At 48.1% G+C, this 17,913-nt stretch overlaps 1 pseudogene; it reads right to left on the reverse strand.

Annotated features, from left to right (window-relative positions):
* Positions 1 to 14,417: 14,417 nt before the first annotated feature.
* LOC148045691 (GTPase IMAP family member 9-like) lies at positions 14,418 to 17,913 on the reverse strand (annotated as a pseudogene).

Raw genomic sequence — 17,913 nt, forward strand, 5'->3', positions numbered from 1 at the left:
GGGGGATGCCGAGGATGCCCCAGCTCAGCCCTCTTCCCGCTCCAATCATGTGCCGCTACTTCCTCCGAGCGCGGCGCTTTACTCACTCCTCGGAGCGTTCGCAACTTTGCTCCTTCCAGTTTCTCGGCCCGGGAGGCTTGCTGGGCTCCGCCTACCGCAGGCCCCCATTGGTTCAGCGGGCCGAAGAACGCGAGAGGGGTGCGGTTGGGAGGGAAAAACGCTTGGCGCGAAGGACTTTCTTCCAACCAGCGGAACCCCCTGGCACAATTGGGCTGCGATCCGCACCGCCTGCCGCATCTGCGGAATCTAATTCAAGAGATCTTAATCTTGACAGCGTTGTTGGGATCTGCGGTGAAGAAATTACTTTAATCAGTGGGGTAAAGTTCTTTCTTTCGCTCGCCCGAGCTCTGATGAGGGGGAGAGGACTTTTCTTACGCCCGCATCGGAGCTGGGGGGGGGGGAGAAAGGACTTTACCCCACTGATTAAAGTAATTTCACCTGCAGATCCCAACAACGCTGTCAAGATTAAGATCTCTTGAATTAGATTCCGGCTGATGCGGCAGGGGCTGCGCTGGCGGGGACGGGCGGAGGGGATGGGACTTGGAGTCCTATGATCTTGGCGAGTGGGGAGTCCCATCCCACCCCGCCTGTCCCCGCCAGCGTAGCCAGGCTGCAATCGGTGGTCATCCCTGCTACAATCCGCACTGCCCGCCTCATCAGTGGAATCTAATTCAAGAGATCTTAATCTTGACAGCGTTGTTGCTATCTGCGGGTGAAATTACTTTAATCAATGGGGTAAAGTCCTTTCTCCCCCCCCCAGCTCTGATGCGGGCGTAAGGAAAGTCCTCTCTTTCCCCCTCATCAGAGCTCGAGCGAGCGAAAGAAAGAACTTTACCCCACTGATTAAAGTAATTTCACCCGCAGATCCCAACAATGCTGTTAAGATTAAGATCTCTTAATCTTGATCCAATAAATCCAATAAAGCCTGGAAGCAAGTGGAAGTTCTCTGTGCAACTGAAACAGACGCCGCGGCAGGAGAGTGGGGCGGTGGCGTGCCATTTCACCTCGCGCAGAGAACTTCCACTCGGTCCTGGGGCTTCTGCTGGGTGGCACAAGCCCCGGAAGCGAGTGGAAGTTCTCTGCATGACTGAAACGGATGCCGCGGCAGGAGAGCCGCAGGGGAGGGCGGTGGGACGTGATCACGCCTCGCGGACTCGCAGTGTGGTCGCTGGGAACCACGCAGCACAGGCACCGCCACGCCAGCAGAATCTCTGTGAGTCCGTGACCGAGTGGAAGTTCTCTGTGCGAGCGGCGGCAGCTGTTTCACTCGCGCAGAGAACTTCCACTCGGTTCTGGAGCTTCTGCCGCCCGTGGCGGCGCAGCACAGGGGCTGGCTGTGACGCAAGGTGGTGAAATGAACTCCGCAAAGGGGGAGAAGGAGGAGAGGAGGGCGCGAGGAGGTGAAATGAACTCCGCAAAGGGGGAGAAGGAGGAGAGGAGGGCACGAGGAGGTGAAATGAACTCCGCAAAGGGGGAGAAGGAGGAGAGGAGGGCTGTCTCCTCCCCCCAGTGCCTCCCGATTCCCACCGGTACCAATTCATAACATGATTACTCACCAGTGAGTAAGCGCAGCTGCAACCCCAAAAGACGAAATGAAATGGAGACTCGCGCAGGCGTGTTCAGCTAAGCGGAGTCCAGCCAATCAGTGAGCTGGTTGGGATGGAAAATTTTCAGCATGTGGCATGCTGAAAATTTCCCATCCCAGCCAGCTCACTGATTGGCTGGAGTCCAGGCCAATCCAATCCGTGAGCAGCAGGCTGGGCTGGCTTAAATTTGTAGGATAGAATGGAACGATGAGCCAGCCCAGCGAGCTAGCAGCTGATGGGTGGGGGAGCGAGGGAGCTGTGAGAGCCAAAAAAAGGGTGTTTTTTAAAGAATGTTTATCTGAATATAAGGTTAAGGAAGATGAACTGGAGAGTCTACAGGAGGTTGGGGTAAATAACAAAGAAGCAAGAGACGAGAATAAAATACATATAGAATGATTTATACTATTTAAACATAAATAAAGATGGGGGGCTGAGCTTAATACAAAGAGTTCTTTTTCTTTTTTTTCTTTTCTTTTCCTTTTTATAATTTGTATTTTCTTTCTATCTATTTTTTTTATATATTACTTTTATTTTTAATTCATACGATCATAAGATACTTTAGAAGGGGTTTGACAGAGGGCAGTGCCAGGTGTGGGCCCTGGGAAGTCGGGGGGATTAGGGATGGGGATTTATGGGGGGTGGGTGGGTGGGTGTTAATATAGTTTCAATAAGAAAAAGAATGCACTTGTATACGGTTGTTCTTTCTTTCTTTTTTTTTCTTTCTTTATATTTTTTTTCCTTGGTTTATTTTTTTTTATCATATTATATTAATAAACAACAGTTGAATAAAGGAACACACCAAGGGGAGAGGTAGAGGGAAAGAAGAGGGAGGAGTAGGAAGGAGTAAGGGGAATGTAAGGAGGGTGTAAGGGGAGCAAGGGGAGAAGGAAGGTTTGAGGGGAAAGGGAAGTAGGAGGGGAGTGTTAGAGGGAGGAAAGGAAAGTTGGAGGGGGAAGATGGGGTGTATGGAGGATGGAAATGTCAGGTGGGGTTGTGAATGATGATGAGTTGTGTTTTCTTTTTTATTTTGTTTTATTTCTTTTCTTATAGCAAATATCCAGTATATAAGTGACTGTAAAATGGAATGTGAAAATGAATAAAATATATTTGAAACTCAAAAAAAAAAGATTTTTTTAAAAAATACAAAATAATAATAATAAAGAACCGTGCGGGACGCGGGAAAATTTATGAAAAAGCGTGGCTGTCCCGCCAAATGCGGGACGTCTGGTCACCCTACTCAAGATGTGTCTCCATTCCCCCCCGGTCCTCTCTTTACCGTTCCCGGAGGTCTTTTTCTCTAACATTCCATCAGGCCTTTCTCCCTCTCTAACTTTCCCCCATGCCTCTGTATCTTTTCCTTAGGGCTCTCTCTCTCCCTTTCCCTCAGGCCTCTCTAACCTTCCCTGAGCATCTCTCTCTAAATTTCTAGGTCTCTCTCTATCTTTTCCTCAGGCCTCTCTCTCTCTATCTTTCCCCAGCCTCTCTCTGTACCTCAGCCTCTCTCTCTGTTTCTAGCATGTCTCTCTCTACATCTCCCACAGGCCCTCTCCATCCCTTTCCCTCAGGCCTCTTTTGCCAGTTACCTCAGCCTCTCTCTTTCTCTCGCGCCTCCCTCTCTACCTTTTGACCAGGCCTCTGTACCTTTCCCTCAGGGCTCTGTCTCTCTATCTTTCACTCGGGCCTCTCTCTCTCTACATTTCCCTTAGGCCTTTCTCTCTACCTTGCCTTCAGCCTCTCTTGACCTTTTAGTCAGGCCTCTCCCTCTCCCTCATCCTCTCTCTCCACTTTACCGCAGGCCCAACCTCTCTACCTTTCCCGCAGGGCTCTGTCTCCCTTTCCCAAAGGTTTCTTTCTCTTTAACTTTCCCTCAGACGCCTCTCTCAGCTTCTTTGTCTACTTTTCCCTTAGCCTCTACCCCTACCATTCGCTCATGACTCTCTCTACCTTTCCCTCAGGGCTCTCTCTCTCTCTGTCCCTCAGCCTCTCTCTCTTTCCCTCAGACGTCCCTCCCTTTCCCTCAGAGCTTTCTCTCTACCTTTCCCTCAGGGCTCTCTCTCTCTATACCTTTCTCTAGGGCCGCCCTCTCTCCCTTTCCCCCAGGTTTCTCTTCCACTCCTTCAGGCCTCTCTCTGTAACATTTTCTGGATTGCTTCCATAGCGAAAGGTTGAAGAAAGAAAAAAAAAGAAAGAACTAATTTGTTGCGTGTTACAAAGACTATACTTGTTAATGGAGGCCCTATCAAAATTGTCAACTTATACTTTCCCACCAACCTCCCTTTCACCCTCATCAAATGCCATGTTAAGGCATTTAAAATATAATGATAAACCTGATACATTCAGGATTTTAAACAATAACGCACACAGGCTTCACTGACCAGCAGTGAGGCAACATTTCAGGATAACTTTTGTTTTAGGCAGAAGATAAACCGATCACTCCTGGGAGCAGCATAGCAAGAAAACGGGAGGATAGCTGAGAAGACCTTTCCTTACTCCACCAAATAATGCAGAGAAAACAAATGATACAAAACATTTGCTTTTGGAGAACTAAAACAGCCTCTAAAGCAGAAGGAAAATGACATAGGATTTTCCTCAAAAATCCAATCAGAGCTTCCCCCTGATGTACTAACATTCTAGAGAAAACGTGTTGCAAGCAACCACCTAGGTGACACCATCAGTTTGCAACAAATACAAACATTGTTTACCAAAGTCTCACATTTGCGGATGACATTCAGTTGGAAAGAATAGCCAACAGTCTAGATTAGTGATGGCTAACTGTTTTGCTGTTGGGTGCCAAAAAAGTGAGGGCACGCATGCGATAATGCCTGTCAGGTACTGCTTCATTTAATAATCAGGAAAGAAACCACTCAACTCCATTTGTTTGAAATTAAGTGTACTTTTACTAATTACAAATGAATAGTAGCAAAGCTAAGCTGAGTCTGGTTAATTAGGCGCGAAAGCAAAGAATATTATGTGTAGGTCAATCCCCTCCCCTTAGCACCCCAGTCCATGGTCCAATTATAATTCATCCAACTGTCAGGTGGGAGATATCTTCAAAAAACATCATCAGGGTGGAATGCTGGACAGTTAACCTTGGAGGGAAACTCCCTTCCTCCACATGCGCAATGAGATGGTCAGGACAGCGTCTAGAATATTCCTCCAGCACATAATGATTCCCCTCCCAAATACCATGCCTCCTCCCTCCCCATTTCAATGGCAGCCGAAGCAGCAGCAAAGCAGAGGCTGACAGTGCCCGTGCGTTCCAGAACTCGTAATGCAAAGCAACCCCATGTTTCTGAACTTCTGCTTGGCTCATTGGACCCGTTTTTTGCCCCGCCAGGTCTGGAGGCTTTCCTGGAGTCCAGGGAGGGTGAAAATGGCCCACACTGGAGCCTCTCCAGAAGCCGGAAATAGATTGTTTCCAAACTTCAGGTTGGCCCATTGGGCCCATTTTTCTCCTTCCCCAGGCTCCAGTGGCTTTCCTGGCCTTCCAGAAGGCCGAAATTCAGCTGTCTGGTGCCTACATGCGCATTGGAGCTGATGGCTTGTGTGCTGGCAGATATGGTTCAATGTGCGACCTATGGCACATGAGGCTCAAGGTCTCTCCATTTCCCTTGTTACTCTCTTTACCATTCCCACAGGTCTTTCTCTCTACATTTCCCTCAGGCCACCTTTCTCAAAGGTCTCTCTCACTTTCTCTTGGGGCTTTCTCTTTATCTTCTGCTCAGGCCTCTCTCTCTCTCTCTACCTTTCTTTAAGTCCCTTCTCTCTCTCCCTTTTCCTCAGGCCTCTCTAACTTTCCCTGAGTCTCCTCCCCCCTCCCCCTCTGCCTCTCTCTCTATGTTTCTAGAAGGTCTCTCTCTACCTTTCTTTAAGGCCTTTCTCTATATCTTTTCCTCAGGCCTTTCTCTCTATCTTGCCCTCAGCCCCTACATTTCCCACAGCCTCTCTCTCTACCTCCTCTTCAGCCTCTCCCTATACCTTTCCCTCAGGCATCTCTAACTTTCCCTGAGCCTCTCTCCCCCCATCAGCCTATCTCTCTACCTTTCCCTCACCCTCTCTCTCTACATTTCTAGAAGGTCTCTACCTTTTCCTCAGGCCTCTCTCTCTACCTCCTCCTCAGCCTCTCTCTGTATCTCAGCCTCTCTCTCTACATTTCTAGCATGTCTCTCTCTACATTTCCCTTAGGCCTTTCTGTCTACCTTGCCTTCAGCCTCTCTCCACCTTTCAAACAGGCCTCTCCCTCATCCTCTCTCTCCCACTTTATCGCAGGCCCAACCTCTGTCTACCATTCCCTCAGGCTCTCTTTCTCCCTTTCCCAAAAGTCTCTTTCTCTTTACCTTTCCCTTAGCCTCTCTCTCTACTTTTCCTTTAGTCTCTACCTCTACCGTTCGCTCAAGCCTCTCTCTACCTTTCCCTCATGCCTCTCTGTTTACTTTTTCCTCAACCGTGCTCTCTCCCTTTCCCTCAGGGTTCTATCCCTTTGGGTGCTTTCTCTTTACCATTCACTCAGGGCTCTCTCTATCTTCTGCTCAGCCCCTCTCTCTAACTTTCCCTCATACTACAATTTTCCTCAGCCTCTTTCTCTTCCTTTCCCTCAGGGCTATCTATCTTTTCTTCAGGCCTCTCTACCTTTTCCTCAGGCCTCCCCCTCCCTCCCATTCCTTTGGGCCTTTCTCTCTCTATCTTTCCCCAGGCCTCTCTAAGTTTACCTCAGCCTTGCTCTCTACCTCAGCCTCTCTCTCTACCATTTTTTCAGCCTCTCTCTCCCCCTTTCCCTCAGACGTCCCTCCCTTTCCCTCAGGGCTTTCTCTCTCTCTACCTTTCTCTAAGGCCTCTCTCTCCCGCTTTCCCCTAGGTTTCTCTTCCATTCCCCCGGCCTCTCTCTGTAACCTTTTCTGGATTGCTTCCATAGCAAAAGTTTAAAGAAAGAAAGAAAAAAGAAATAATTTGTTGCGTGTTACAAAGACTATATTTGTTCATGGATAAGGTGACCAGGTTTTCAGATTGGTAAAGAGGGACACCTTTGACCGGGGGTGGGGGGTGTTGATTAAAAATTTTATATGGAGCAACAAAAATTTTCATACAACGCAAAAATAGTATTGTAATTTTTTTTTAATTTCAACATAACTACAATTTACAAATATAAATTGTAACTGTTGCCAAACATCAAAATTTTGATCACGTGACCATGAGGATGCTGCAATGGTCGCTAAGTGTGAAAATGGTTGCTAAGTGTGAAAAATGGTCATCAGTCACTTTTTTCAATGCCATTATAACTTTGGTCACTATACCACCTTTCTTGCCACAGTTCTTAAGTGAATAACTGCAGCTGATAAGTTAGTAACGGGGAATCTGGTTTCCCCATTTGACTTTGTCAAAAGGTGATTATATGACCCCAGGACACTGAAACCATCATAAATACGAATCTGTTGCCAAACATCAAAATTTTGATCGCATGACCATGAGGATGCTGCAACGGTCACTAAGTGTGAAAATGGTCACTAAGTGTGAAAAATGGTCATCAGTCAGTTTTTTCAATGTCATTGTAACTTTGGTCACTATACCACCTTTCTTGCCACAGTTCTTAAGTGAGTAACTGCAGTTGGTATTTTGTATTTTGGATAGAATCTTTTTTTAAATAGCCTAAGACAATTTAAAAAAAGAATTCACACAGAATAAATTGAAGTAAAACATTTCAAACTATTCTTTCTATGCACAATATATTTCAAAGTATTGTGCATAGAATTTTTAAACATGGTTTCACTTCAATTTATTTTGGATAGAATGTTTTTTTAAATAGTCTAAGACAATTTGAAAAAAGAATCCACAAAGAATTTTAAAATCCTATGCACAATAAATAAAATATTATTTTAAAATACATTAAAAAAAATAAAGAAAAAAACCCAGCTCACTTACCAGCAGGCTTGCACTCCAAGTAAACCCAGAATGATGTAGATGTTAATACAAAGAACTGAGCAAATTGAAATGGTGAAATTAGTCAGGGAAATATTTTTCAAAGAAATCTCCCCTCCGGAAAATCCAGGAAGTAACACTCGTGACCTCTCTAGCCAAGTGTTTCCTGGAGCTCTATGGTACTTGGTCATTTTTTAAAAATGAGGTAAAATGGGCGCGGGAAGGTCTGTTTTGTTGCTTTAACGTTTTAATATCTTCAATGAAAGTACTGAGACTGAGAGAGGGATTAAACAGGGTGTCTTTTGTCTTGCCCCGGTTAGGATTTCTTAAGCAAATCCACTGGGCTTTCAACATGAAGCCAGAAAATTGGAACTTTTTAAAAATGGCCTGGGACACGGGACAAATTGTTAAGTGTGATTGTCCTGCTGAAATCTGGTCACCTTATTCATGGAGGCTCTATCAAAATTATCTACTTATACTTTCCCACCAACCTCTCTTTCACCCTCATCAAATGCCATGTTAAGGCATATAAAATGTAATGATAAACCCGATACATTCAGGATTTTAAACGACAACGCACACAGGCTTCACTGACCAGCAGTGAGGCAACATTTCAGGATAACTTTTGTTTTAGGCAGAAGATAAACCGAACACTCCTGGGAGCAGCATAGCAAGAAAACGAGAGGATAGCTGAGAAGACCTTCCCTTACTCCACCAAATAATGCAGAGAAAACAAATGATACAAAACATTTGCTTTCGGAGAACTAAAACAGCCTCTAAAGCAGAAGGAAAATGACATAAGATTTTCCTCAAAAATCCAATCAGAGCTTCCCCCTGATGTACTAACATTCTAGAGAAAACGTGTTGCAAGCAACCGCCCGTCAGTTTGCAACAGATACAAACATTGTTTACCAAAGTCTCAAATTTGCGGATGACATTCAGTTGGAAGGAATAGCCAACAGTCTAGATCAGTGATGGCTAACCGTTTTGTTGTTGGGTGCCAAAAAAGTGAGGGCACGCACGCGATAGTGCCCGGGTGTGCTGGAACTCGTAATGCAAAGCAACCCCATGTTTATGAACTTCTGGTTGGCCCATTGGACCCATTTTTTGCCCCACCAGGTTCTGGAGGCTTTCCTGGACTCTGGGGAGGGTGAAAATGGCCCACACTGGAGCCTCTCCAGAAGCCGGAAATAGATTGTTTCCAAACTTCAGGTTGGCCCATTGCGCCCATTGTTTTTCCTTCCCCAGGCTCCAGTGGTTTTCCTGGCCTTCCAGAAGGCCGAAATTCAACTGTCTGGTGCCTACATGCGCATTGGAGCTGATGGCTTGCATGCTGGCAGGTATGGTTCCATGTGCGACCTATGGCACGTGTGGCTCAAGATGTCTCTCCATTTCCCTCAGTCCTCTCTTTACTGTTCCCACAGGTCTTTCTCTCTACATTTCCCTCAGGGCTCTCTCTCTCTCAGCCTTTCTCTGAGGCCTCTCTGTCTTTCTCTTGGGCCTCTCTCTCTACTTTTCCCTTAGGCCTTTCTCTCTACCTTGTCCTCAGTCTCTCTCTACCTTTCCCTCAGGCCTCTCTTTCTGTCTCTCTCTCTCTATGTTTTCCTCATCGTCTCTCCCTCCCTTTCCAAAAGGCCACTATCTCTGACTGCCATTCCTGCAGGGCTCTCTCTCTCTCTCCTGTTCCCTCAGGCCCCTCTCTCTCTACGTTTCTCTAAGGCCTCTCTCTCCAATTCCCTCAGGCCATTGGTGGATTCTGGATCCCGTTGCAACCGGTACAGTGCAATGGTGCCCGGCATCCACCACATGAAAGCATGCAGCACACTCGCACACATACACAGCGCACATATGTACTTACCACCTGCGATGCTCTGCGACACCTCCGTGACACTCCAGCGGCTTGGCAGAGCATTGCACTGGTGCTGTAGGTTCCGTACGGAAGCTCCAAAGAGCTCAAATACCGGTAAGGAGCATGGGAGGGCAGGTGGGCCCTCCAGAGCACCGTACCGGAATGGTACCTGATGCTTCCGGCAGGCACCGGTACACCCGTAACGAAGCATACCGTTTGTAACCCACCACTGCCTCAGGCCTCTCTCTCTAACTTTCCATCAGCCTCTTTCTCTCCCTTTCCTTCAGGCCTCTCTCTACCTTTCTCTTCCATTCCCTCAGGCTTCTCAACCTTTCCCTTGTGGCTGCCTCTCTTTACCTTTCATTCAGGCCTCTCTCTACCTGTCCCTCAGCCTCTCTCTCTCCCTCCCCCTCAGCCCCTCTTCATTCTTTCCCCTCATGCCTCTCTCTCAGGTTTCAGGTTTCAGGTTTATTAGATTTATATGCCGCCCTTCTCCAAGGACTCAGGGCGGCGTACAACATTAAAAGAAACACATAATACAAAAGTTTTTGTCGCGTTGACCGATGATCTCTGGAGAGCCAGGGATGGAGGCCATGCCTCCATCCTGGTGCTCCTTGACCTCTCGGCGGCTTTCGATACCATCGACCATGGTATCCTTCTGCGATGACTGTGGGAGGTGGGGGTGGGAGGCGCTGTTTTACAGTGGTTCTCCTCTTACCTCTCGGACAGGTCGCAGTCGGTGTTAGTTGGGGGGCAGAGATCGACCCCTAGGCCCCTAACGTATGGGGTGCCGCAGGGTTTGGTCCTGTCCCCTCTTCTTTTCAACATCTACATGAAACCGCTGGGTGAGATCATTCGATGGCACGGGATAAAATACCACCAGTATGCGGACGATACTCAGTTGTATCTGTCCACCCCGTGCCAACTCAACGAAGCGATGGATGTGATGAGCCAGGGTCTTGAGGCTGTTAAAGACTGGATGGGGGTCAACAAACTTGTGCTCAATCCAGAAAAGACCGAGTGGCTGTTGTGTTTCCCTCCCACGAATTGGACAAGTGTTCCATCTCTCAGGCTGGGGGGGGTCAAACTGTACGCCCCTCAGACAGGGTTCGCAACTTGGGAGTCCTCCTGGACCCACAGCTGACCTTTGAACATCACTTGTCAGCTGTGACCAGGGGGGCATTTGCCCAAGTTCGCCTGGTGCACCAGTTGCGTCCCTACCTGAACCGGGAGGCCCTCACAACAGTCACTCGTGCCCTTGTGACCTCTAGGCTGGAATACTGCAATGTGCTCTACATGGGGCTGCCCTTGAAGAGCATTCGGCGACTTCAGCTAGTCCAGAATGCGGCCGCGCGAGCGATCGTGGGTGCACCTCGCTTCACCCACGTAACACCTATCCTCCATGAGCTGCACTGGCTGCCTGTTGATCTCCGGGTGCGATTCAAGGTGCTACTTATCACCTATAAAGCCCTTCATGGTATTGGACCTGGGTACTTGAGAGACCGCCTACTGCCAATTACCTCCACTAGACCGATACGATCGCATAGATTATGCCTCCTCCGAATTCCATCATCTAGCCAGTGTAGACTGGCAACTACCCGGAGGAGAGCCTTCTCTGTGGCTGCTCTGACCCTCTGGAACGAACTCCCCATGGAGATTCGGACCCTCACCACCCTCCAGTCCTTCCGCGCCGCTCTAAAGATCTGGCTGTCCCGGCTGGCCTGGAGTTAAGATTCTAACCCCACTCGAATTGTGTGACTGTTGCGTTTTTAATAATGATGTATTGTCTGTATGTTAGAAATTGTTTGTCCTCCCCCCCCCCCGTTTTTTGAACTGTGAGCCGCCCTGAGTCCCCCCAGGGAAAAGGGCGGCATACAAATAAAGGGAAATACAAATACAATTTTTAAAAAATTAAATAGAACCCAATTAAAATTGACAATGAGATTTTTTTTTAAAAAAAATTCAAATTAAAATTAACAGTGAGCAATAATTTATTTTGTTTTGTTCAGGCCAGGCTGGCTTGCTGGAAAAGCCAACGTTTTTTTCAGTCTCCCCAGGCTCCAGAGGCTTTATAGGAGCATGGGAGGGCGAAAACAGTCTACCCCGCTCCCCCAGAGGCCCTCCGGAGGCTTCAGGATCCTCCCTGAAGCCTCAGGAGTGAAAATAACAGGCCCTTTGGGCAAACCGGAAGTTTGGCTTCCGGTTTGCTTGTAGGGCTGGTTTTAGTCCTCCAGAGCCTTCAGGGACCTTCAGGAAGCTTCCCTGAATACTCCAGAGGACAAAAAAACGACCCTTCGATCAAACCAGAAGTCACTTCTTTCCACTTGGTTGATACTGATAATGATTATTAATTTATAATGAGTTAATTATATTAGTACTTAATCATTATTACTAGTAATTAAAATGAATGATTATTAACCCTGATAATAATGGTACCTTATTTCTCCAAAAATAAGACAGGGTCTTATTTTTTTTGACTCCTGAAATAGGCCTTATTTTCGGGGAGGTCTTATTAGTTTTGAGGTGCAGGAAGCGGTGAGCAGGGTCACCTCATGGCTGCTGCTGTGTTGCAATATTTTCAGTGAGGGCTTATTTTCGGGAAAAAAGGGTAACACTCCACAGCCCATTTGCCTGACCCTTGTCGGGAATCCATGGCTGCTTTAAGCAGAGCCCCTGTTTCAGCAGGTGGGGGTTTCAAAGGGGAGTCCTGGAGTATCCAGTCATCACCCACTACTAATAATGCAGCTTTTCCTCCCCCTCTTTTTGATTGCTGGGAGGGGGAGCAGGGGGAGCCCTTTGCAAAGCATGGGGAAGAGAGAAGCAGAAGCGCAGCCGGCTTTTGTAGACGGAGGGCTGGGAGACCTCAGCCCGAAACACCCTTTGTGACTTAAAAACCAAGGGGAGAAATGCTCCATTTTGCATTGAGCACCCTGCCTGTTTACTGAGGCTGAATGAGGCGGGGGCTTTTTCAGTTTCTCCCCCACCCCTCAATCACTTGGTCTCCTGGCAGTGCAGGCACACGAGTCCACTTTCGCTTTCCTGCTGTTTAGATCAGTGCCCCACAACCTTTGGGGCACCAGAGACCAGTTTTGTGGAGAGAGGTTTATCCTGGACTGGAGGGACCGTGGTTTCAAGGGCTGCCTGTATCCCATGGATGGGGCTTCACTCGTTTGTGCAGCCCAGTTTCTAGCATACTGAGGACTGGTTCCAGTCCACGGACCGGAGGTTGAGGATCCCTGGTTTAGATGCTTTTGCTTCCTCAGTTCCTTGGATTGTAGAGGGGAGGGGAAGGTGCAGGGAGGCCTTATGGTTTTTGAGTTTTTCATTGGAGGTTTTTAAGGAGAGACTGGACAATCACTTGTCTGAAATGGAATAGGATCTCTTGCTTGAGCAGGGGGCTGGACTAGAAGACCTCCCAGGTCCCCTCCGGCTCTACTCTGATTGATCGATTGATTGATCAATTGATCGATTGCAGATTGGGCGCCGAACAAGCAGGGGACAGACTGGCTTAATCACTGAGCTTGTTGATTATAAAGGTCATCAGTTCGGTGGTTTGAATCCCTAGTACAGGTCTCCTGCATAAGCAGGGGATTGGACTAGATGACCTTCAAGGTCCCTTCCTACCCTGTTACTGTTAATGGGGACCCTGGGGACAGACAAGGAGAGCAGAAGAGCTCCTGGTGGATGAATTGGGGAATCTCAGAACTGGAAGGGTCTCTTGAGGCCATCTAGTCTATCCCCTGCTCAGAGCAACTACCTCCCCCCCACCCAGATCCTTGCAGGCTGTCAGATCTTTTCAAGATCCACATTCCTCCTGCTCTCCAACATCTTTTCAGGTTAGGAACCCATTGTCAGGCCTGCAGTTGTATTCATTTTAGGATTTTTGGCCCGCCACATTCTGTATTATTTCTCTATGCTGTTTCATTAGTGTAGTAAATGAGAGGGGGAATAGTAAGGAGTAGAATTGTAGAATGTGTTGTTGTCATTCCTTTCTAGAAGCCCAAGGTCATCCTTTGTCTCTGCTCCCTTGCACCTGACCAGAACGAGATGGGTGGAAATGCCAGTGTGGCAGACGAAGATTGGACCGTGTGATGAACTTGTGGGTGTGGGAGCAAGATATTGAACTTTCAACTGGGTGGGAACCCAGGAGGTTTCAGATTCGGGATTGCTACAGATGTGCCAACATGTCTCTCTTATTAAATTGGAAGTTTAAGGATAGTTCTGCCTTGGATTTATTTCTGGATGATATTTGGAACACTGACACCCATTCTAAGAGTTCGACTACCTCTGCCTTATGAGTACATTATAGAATGGTATAAATTCAGCTGAATGGACCAACCACACCAGACCTCCCCCACAGGCAGAAAAAAAGACACAACCTCTTTTGTAAGAAAGGAGGAGATTTAATAAGAAGACCTCTGGTTGAAACACCAATGCTCTCCCTCTAGTGAGTCCACATTGACCCCTGGAAGGACTACAGGGACTGCATTGCAGAAAATTGTGGCAGCTATTAAGAAAACATGAAGTTGCCCCAGGAAAACAGGAATGGGTGAGAAAATACCTCAAGACCGCCATCTCTTGATGCTCTTTGATATCAGAGGGAGTGAATCTTTTCACGATTCTGCTAGTATAATCCTCTGTAACATAAAGTTCTAGTATTTCTTGTGTTGGTGGCTTCCCAGCCTGGTCTACCTCAAAGGACTGATGGGTGGGAAGCCCAAAAGAGCTTCCAAAGGGACCTGACTCTAAAAGAATTACTGATCCTTGGGTGGGAGTGGGGGATCTTCAGGTGGCCTTAAAGAAAGTCCTATAACCCCAAGGTGAAAAACCATGTTTCTGGAAGAAGGAATTGGCTCAGCCACGAATCTCTGACTTGGGTTCTTTGGAGGTCACATGGTGAGGGCTGGATTATAACACAGAACAGAAAGAGTGAAACGCAGAGATGTTGACCTTGACAGATTTGCCACCTTGGAAAGAAGCTCAGTTAGAAAGCTTTTCCGGTCTCTATTTCAAAGAGGAAAGCAAGAAGGAGATGGCTTTTTATTTAGTTGGTTCTTTAAATCTGATTTTAAATCTCTTCTGTGTGATAAGGAGCATCTCTGTTCTTCTGCACCAGCTCATCAATTATGGTCATCAGTTGGGCCACCTGAGCCTCTCGTTCTTCTCCTTCGGCCCAGTTGTCAAAAACAAGCACCCGGCTCCCACTCTGGGGCACTTGATCCCTAAAAGAGGGATCTCCCTCGGATATGAATTCCCCCAGTGCCTTCCGTCCCAGGTCCTCTTTGTGAGTGATCAAGAGGATCACATAATTCTTGCCTTTAGGGCTCGAAATCTCTTTGATCACCTGAGCTGCTTCCTTGTGGATGAAACAAAAAGGACGAATGGCCCAGAGAATAACGTGGGGATCTGGGGAGCAGAAGATGACAAACTCTGTAATTTCAGTTGTAATATAATTATGGTAAAGCAGTGAATTCCAAAGATCGAACACAGGAAAAGGCGTATCAGCCAAGCCAGGTGTATCAACGACCACAATCTTCCTGCCCTTCAACCACGTCTCCTCCTTTTGGCAAACTTTGTTGGCCGAACGGTATTCAAATCCTAGCTTCCCAGGATTGTGTTTCCTGTTGCACTTTTCCCGTGTTGCTTTCTCCCATCAGGATGATCCTCCGTTCAGGCCCTACAACCAAAAATGTGAGGGGAGACAAAGAAGGGGACCAGGTCAGCAGCCTACGGCCATCACAGCCAGTCCCTCCACCCAGGACAGTTGCTTCCACCCCACACTGCCACCCTTCCAGGGCCCTTTAGACTTTACCTCGGATGCCTCCAGCCATTTCCAGACACATCGCACAGCACAAAACTCGGGATTTCTGGATAAAAAGCGAAACAGAATCAGCCAATGAAAAGGCAGCCTCGCTCAGAGATTGCCAGGAACTCCCTTTCCCCAGAAGACACAGGGAGGAATTGGAGAGGCCCGAAAAGAGGGACACCCCCTCCTCACTGCCCTGGAGGCTGGCCCATCTTGATCCTGCTCCCTACCCAACCCCCTTTCATGCATCTCTTCAACTCTCTGGATCCTGCACTTTGGGGGGTTACAAATTTAAAGGTGTGAACTGTGATACATAGAACTTTTCTGTCTAAACCAGGGGTGTCAAACTCAAGGCCCAGGGCTGGGGCCGGCCCATGGGATGCTTAAATCTGGCCCACGGGGCTGCCCTGGAAACAGCAAAGGGCTGGCCAGCAGTGCCCTGGCCCAGCCCAGCCCGACAGGTGCTGATCTGCAACCTGGTGGCGGCCGTTTTCATAGGCAGAGTGCCACAGGAGGTCATTGCAGCTGAAAATGGAGTGCACCTCCCAATCTCAGTTTTCACTGGCAGAGTGCTAGCAAAATAAACTAGTGTTCTGGACAGCCTGCGCCACCATCCAGGGGTTAATCAGCAGATTGAGAGATCTTCTAAAAGTTGGATTTTATATATGAGATACAGCAGCATCTATTATATGAACAAAAGCAAAAGGACTTAAAAATACTAACATTGCAGAATATATGGTGAATTGGATGAAACTGGCAGAGATGGCCAAATTGAATGTTTTGACAAAATTGACTGTTTCATTTCTACCTGGAGGCCACTTTGGGACTTTTTACTGGAGAAAATTTAAATTTTATTTAAGACCAGACCCAGGTCTAGGAAACCAAAGTTCCCTGGATGGCCAATTTTTAAGCCAGTGGTTTGTTTCTGAAACCCTGAAATGCTGGATGTTGGCCTTTTGTTGGAAGGATAAATGAACTCCCAAGTCCTTAATTTTCTTCCCTAGCTATTCATCCCACAGCCCTCTCCCCAAATTGAGTGGACCACGTATCCCTTCTTGAGGTGTGCCATGATGATAAAAGTTAAGGTGGGGGCAGGGTGAGCTAGGTCATAGCATACCCCTCCTCATCCCGTCAGGACTGCAGCGGCTTCTGCCCCACTCTACATAGAGCAGGGGTGTTAAATTGGATTTCTTTGAGGGCTGCATCAGCATTGTAGTTCTCCACAAGGGTGGCGGGAGGGGGCACTGGAGTGGGAGTGACCGGTGCCTCTTGCAGCACCCTGCAGGCCAAAATGGGGTGTGGGAGTCCATGCACAGTCCCCCTGCCCCTTGTTTTGGCCCTCCATGGCCTCCTGCAGCACGTTTTTGAGCCATTTTTAGTCCATTTTGGGCCAATTTTCAGTTTGTTTTGGGGCCCATTTTCTACTCATTTTGAGGCCCATTTTTGGCCTGTTTTCCACCTGTTTTTGGCATTGTTTCACAGCATGTTTTCAGCCAGCAGAGCGCTGCAGGAGGCCATGGAGGGTGAAAATGAGGTACAGGGGGGACCATACATGGCCCATTTTAACCACCAGAGGCACCAGGGGGGCTTTGATATTTCTAAGCCTGCCCCATGGGCCAGATTTAAGCACCCCATGGGCCAGATCCAGCCTGCGGGCCTTGCGTTTGACACCCCTGACATAGAGCAACAGTGGCCCCTGATCCAGTCATTGAGGGAGGGGGGCTTCCGATGTCTTCCCTCATGGCCACACCTGATCTCTGAAAGGGTCTGCTGGGCCACAGGGGCCCCCTCAGACAGGATACTTGCATCTGAAGGGACCCTTATGTATAGGACCTCCTGCTTGGGCAGGGGGTTGGACTAGAAGACCTGAAAGGTCTTTTTGAGCTCTATCCCAATGGGGTCATTGACAGCTGACTTGGGCAGTGGATCTGCAGGCTTTTGAGGCCAGGGAGATCCCCCCTCTCCCAAAGGGAGCCAATTTGCCCAGCCAGGTGGGCAACCAACCGTGTTTCTTGGATTTTGAAAGTAGTCCCAACTCTTTGGAGTGATTCCTAAACTTAAAAGATGCTGGAGAGCAGGAGGACCATTGACCTTGAGAAGGTCGGACAGCCTGCAAGACTCTAGCATGGGGATTTGATCTGAGCAGGGGCTGGACTAGATGGCCTCAAGAGACACTTCCCATTCTGAGAGTCCTCAATTTGACCACCAGGAGCTCTTCTGCTCTGCTTGTCTGTCCCCTACCTGTGGGTCTCTTCTTATTTTAGGATCGTCCTGAAGGGAAAAAGTGGACGTGGGAAAAGTGCAATGGGAAACACAATTCTGGGACGCAAAGACTTTAAATGAGGCTCGGCCACCAAAATGTGCCAAAAGGAGGCAACGTGACTGAAGGGCAGGCAGATTATGGTTCTCAATACACCCGGCATTGTCAATATCTCTAGCTTTTGGTCCTCAGCGTTTTACTACTTCTATTCGACAAACCAAATTACGGACTTTGTCAACCTTTGCTGCCCAGGTCCCCACCTTATTCTGTCGTCCGTTCGTCTTGGCTCTTCCACCCAGAAGGACCAGGCAGCGGCTAAGCTGATCAAAGAGGTTTTCAACTTTAAAGCGGTGGTGGTGAAATTCAGCCGGTTCTCACCGGTTCGGGTGAATCGGTAGCGCTGGTGGCGGGAAGCTCCGCCCAACCACCCGGATGTCAT

Source organism: Thamnophis sirtalis, unplaced genomic scaffold (assembly GCF_051295495.1).
Source record: "Thamnophis sirtalis isolate CommonGarterSnake01/CBP01778 unplaced genomic scaffold, rThaSir2_p1.2 scaffold_4, whole genome shotgun sequence".
NCBI lineage: Eukaryota > Metazoa > Chordata > Lepidosauria > Squamata > Natricidae > Thamnophis > Thamnophis sirtalis.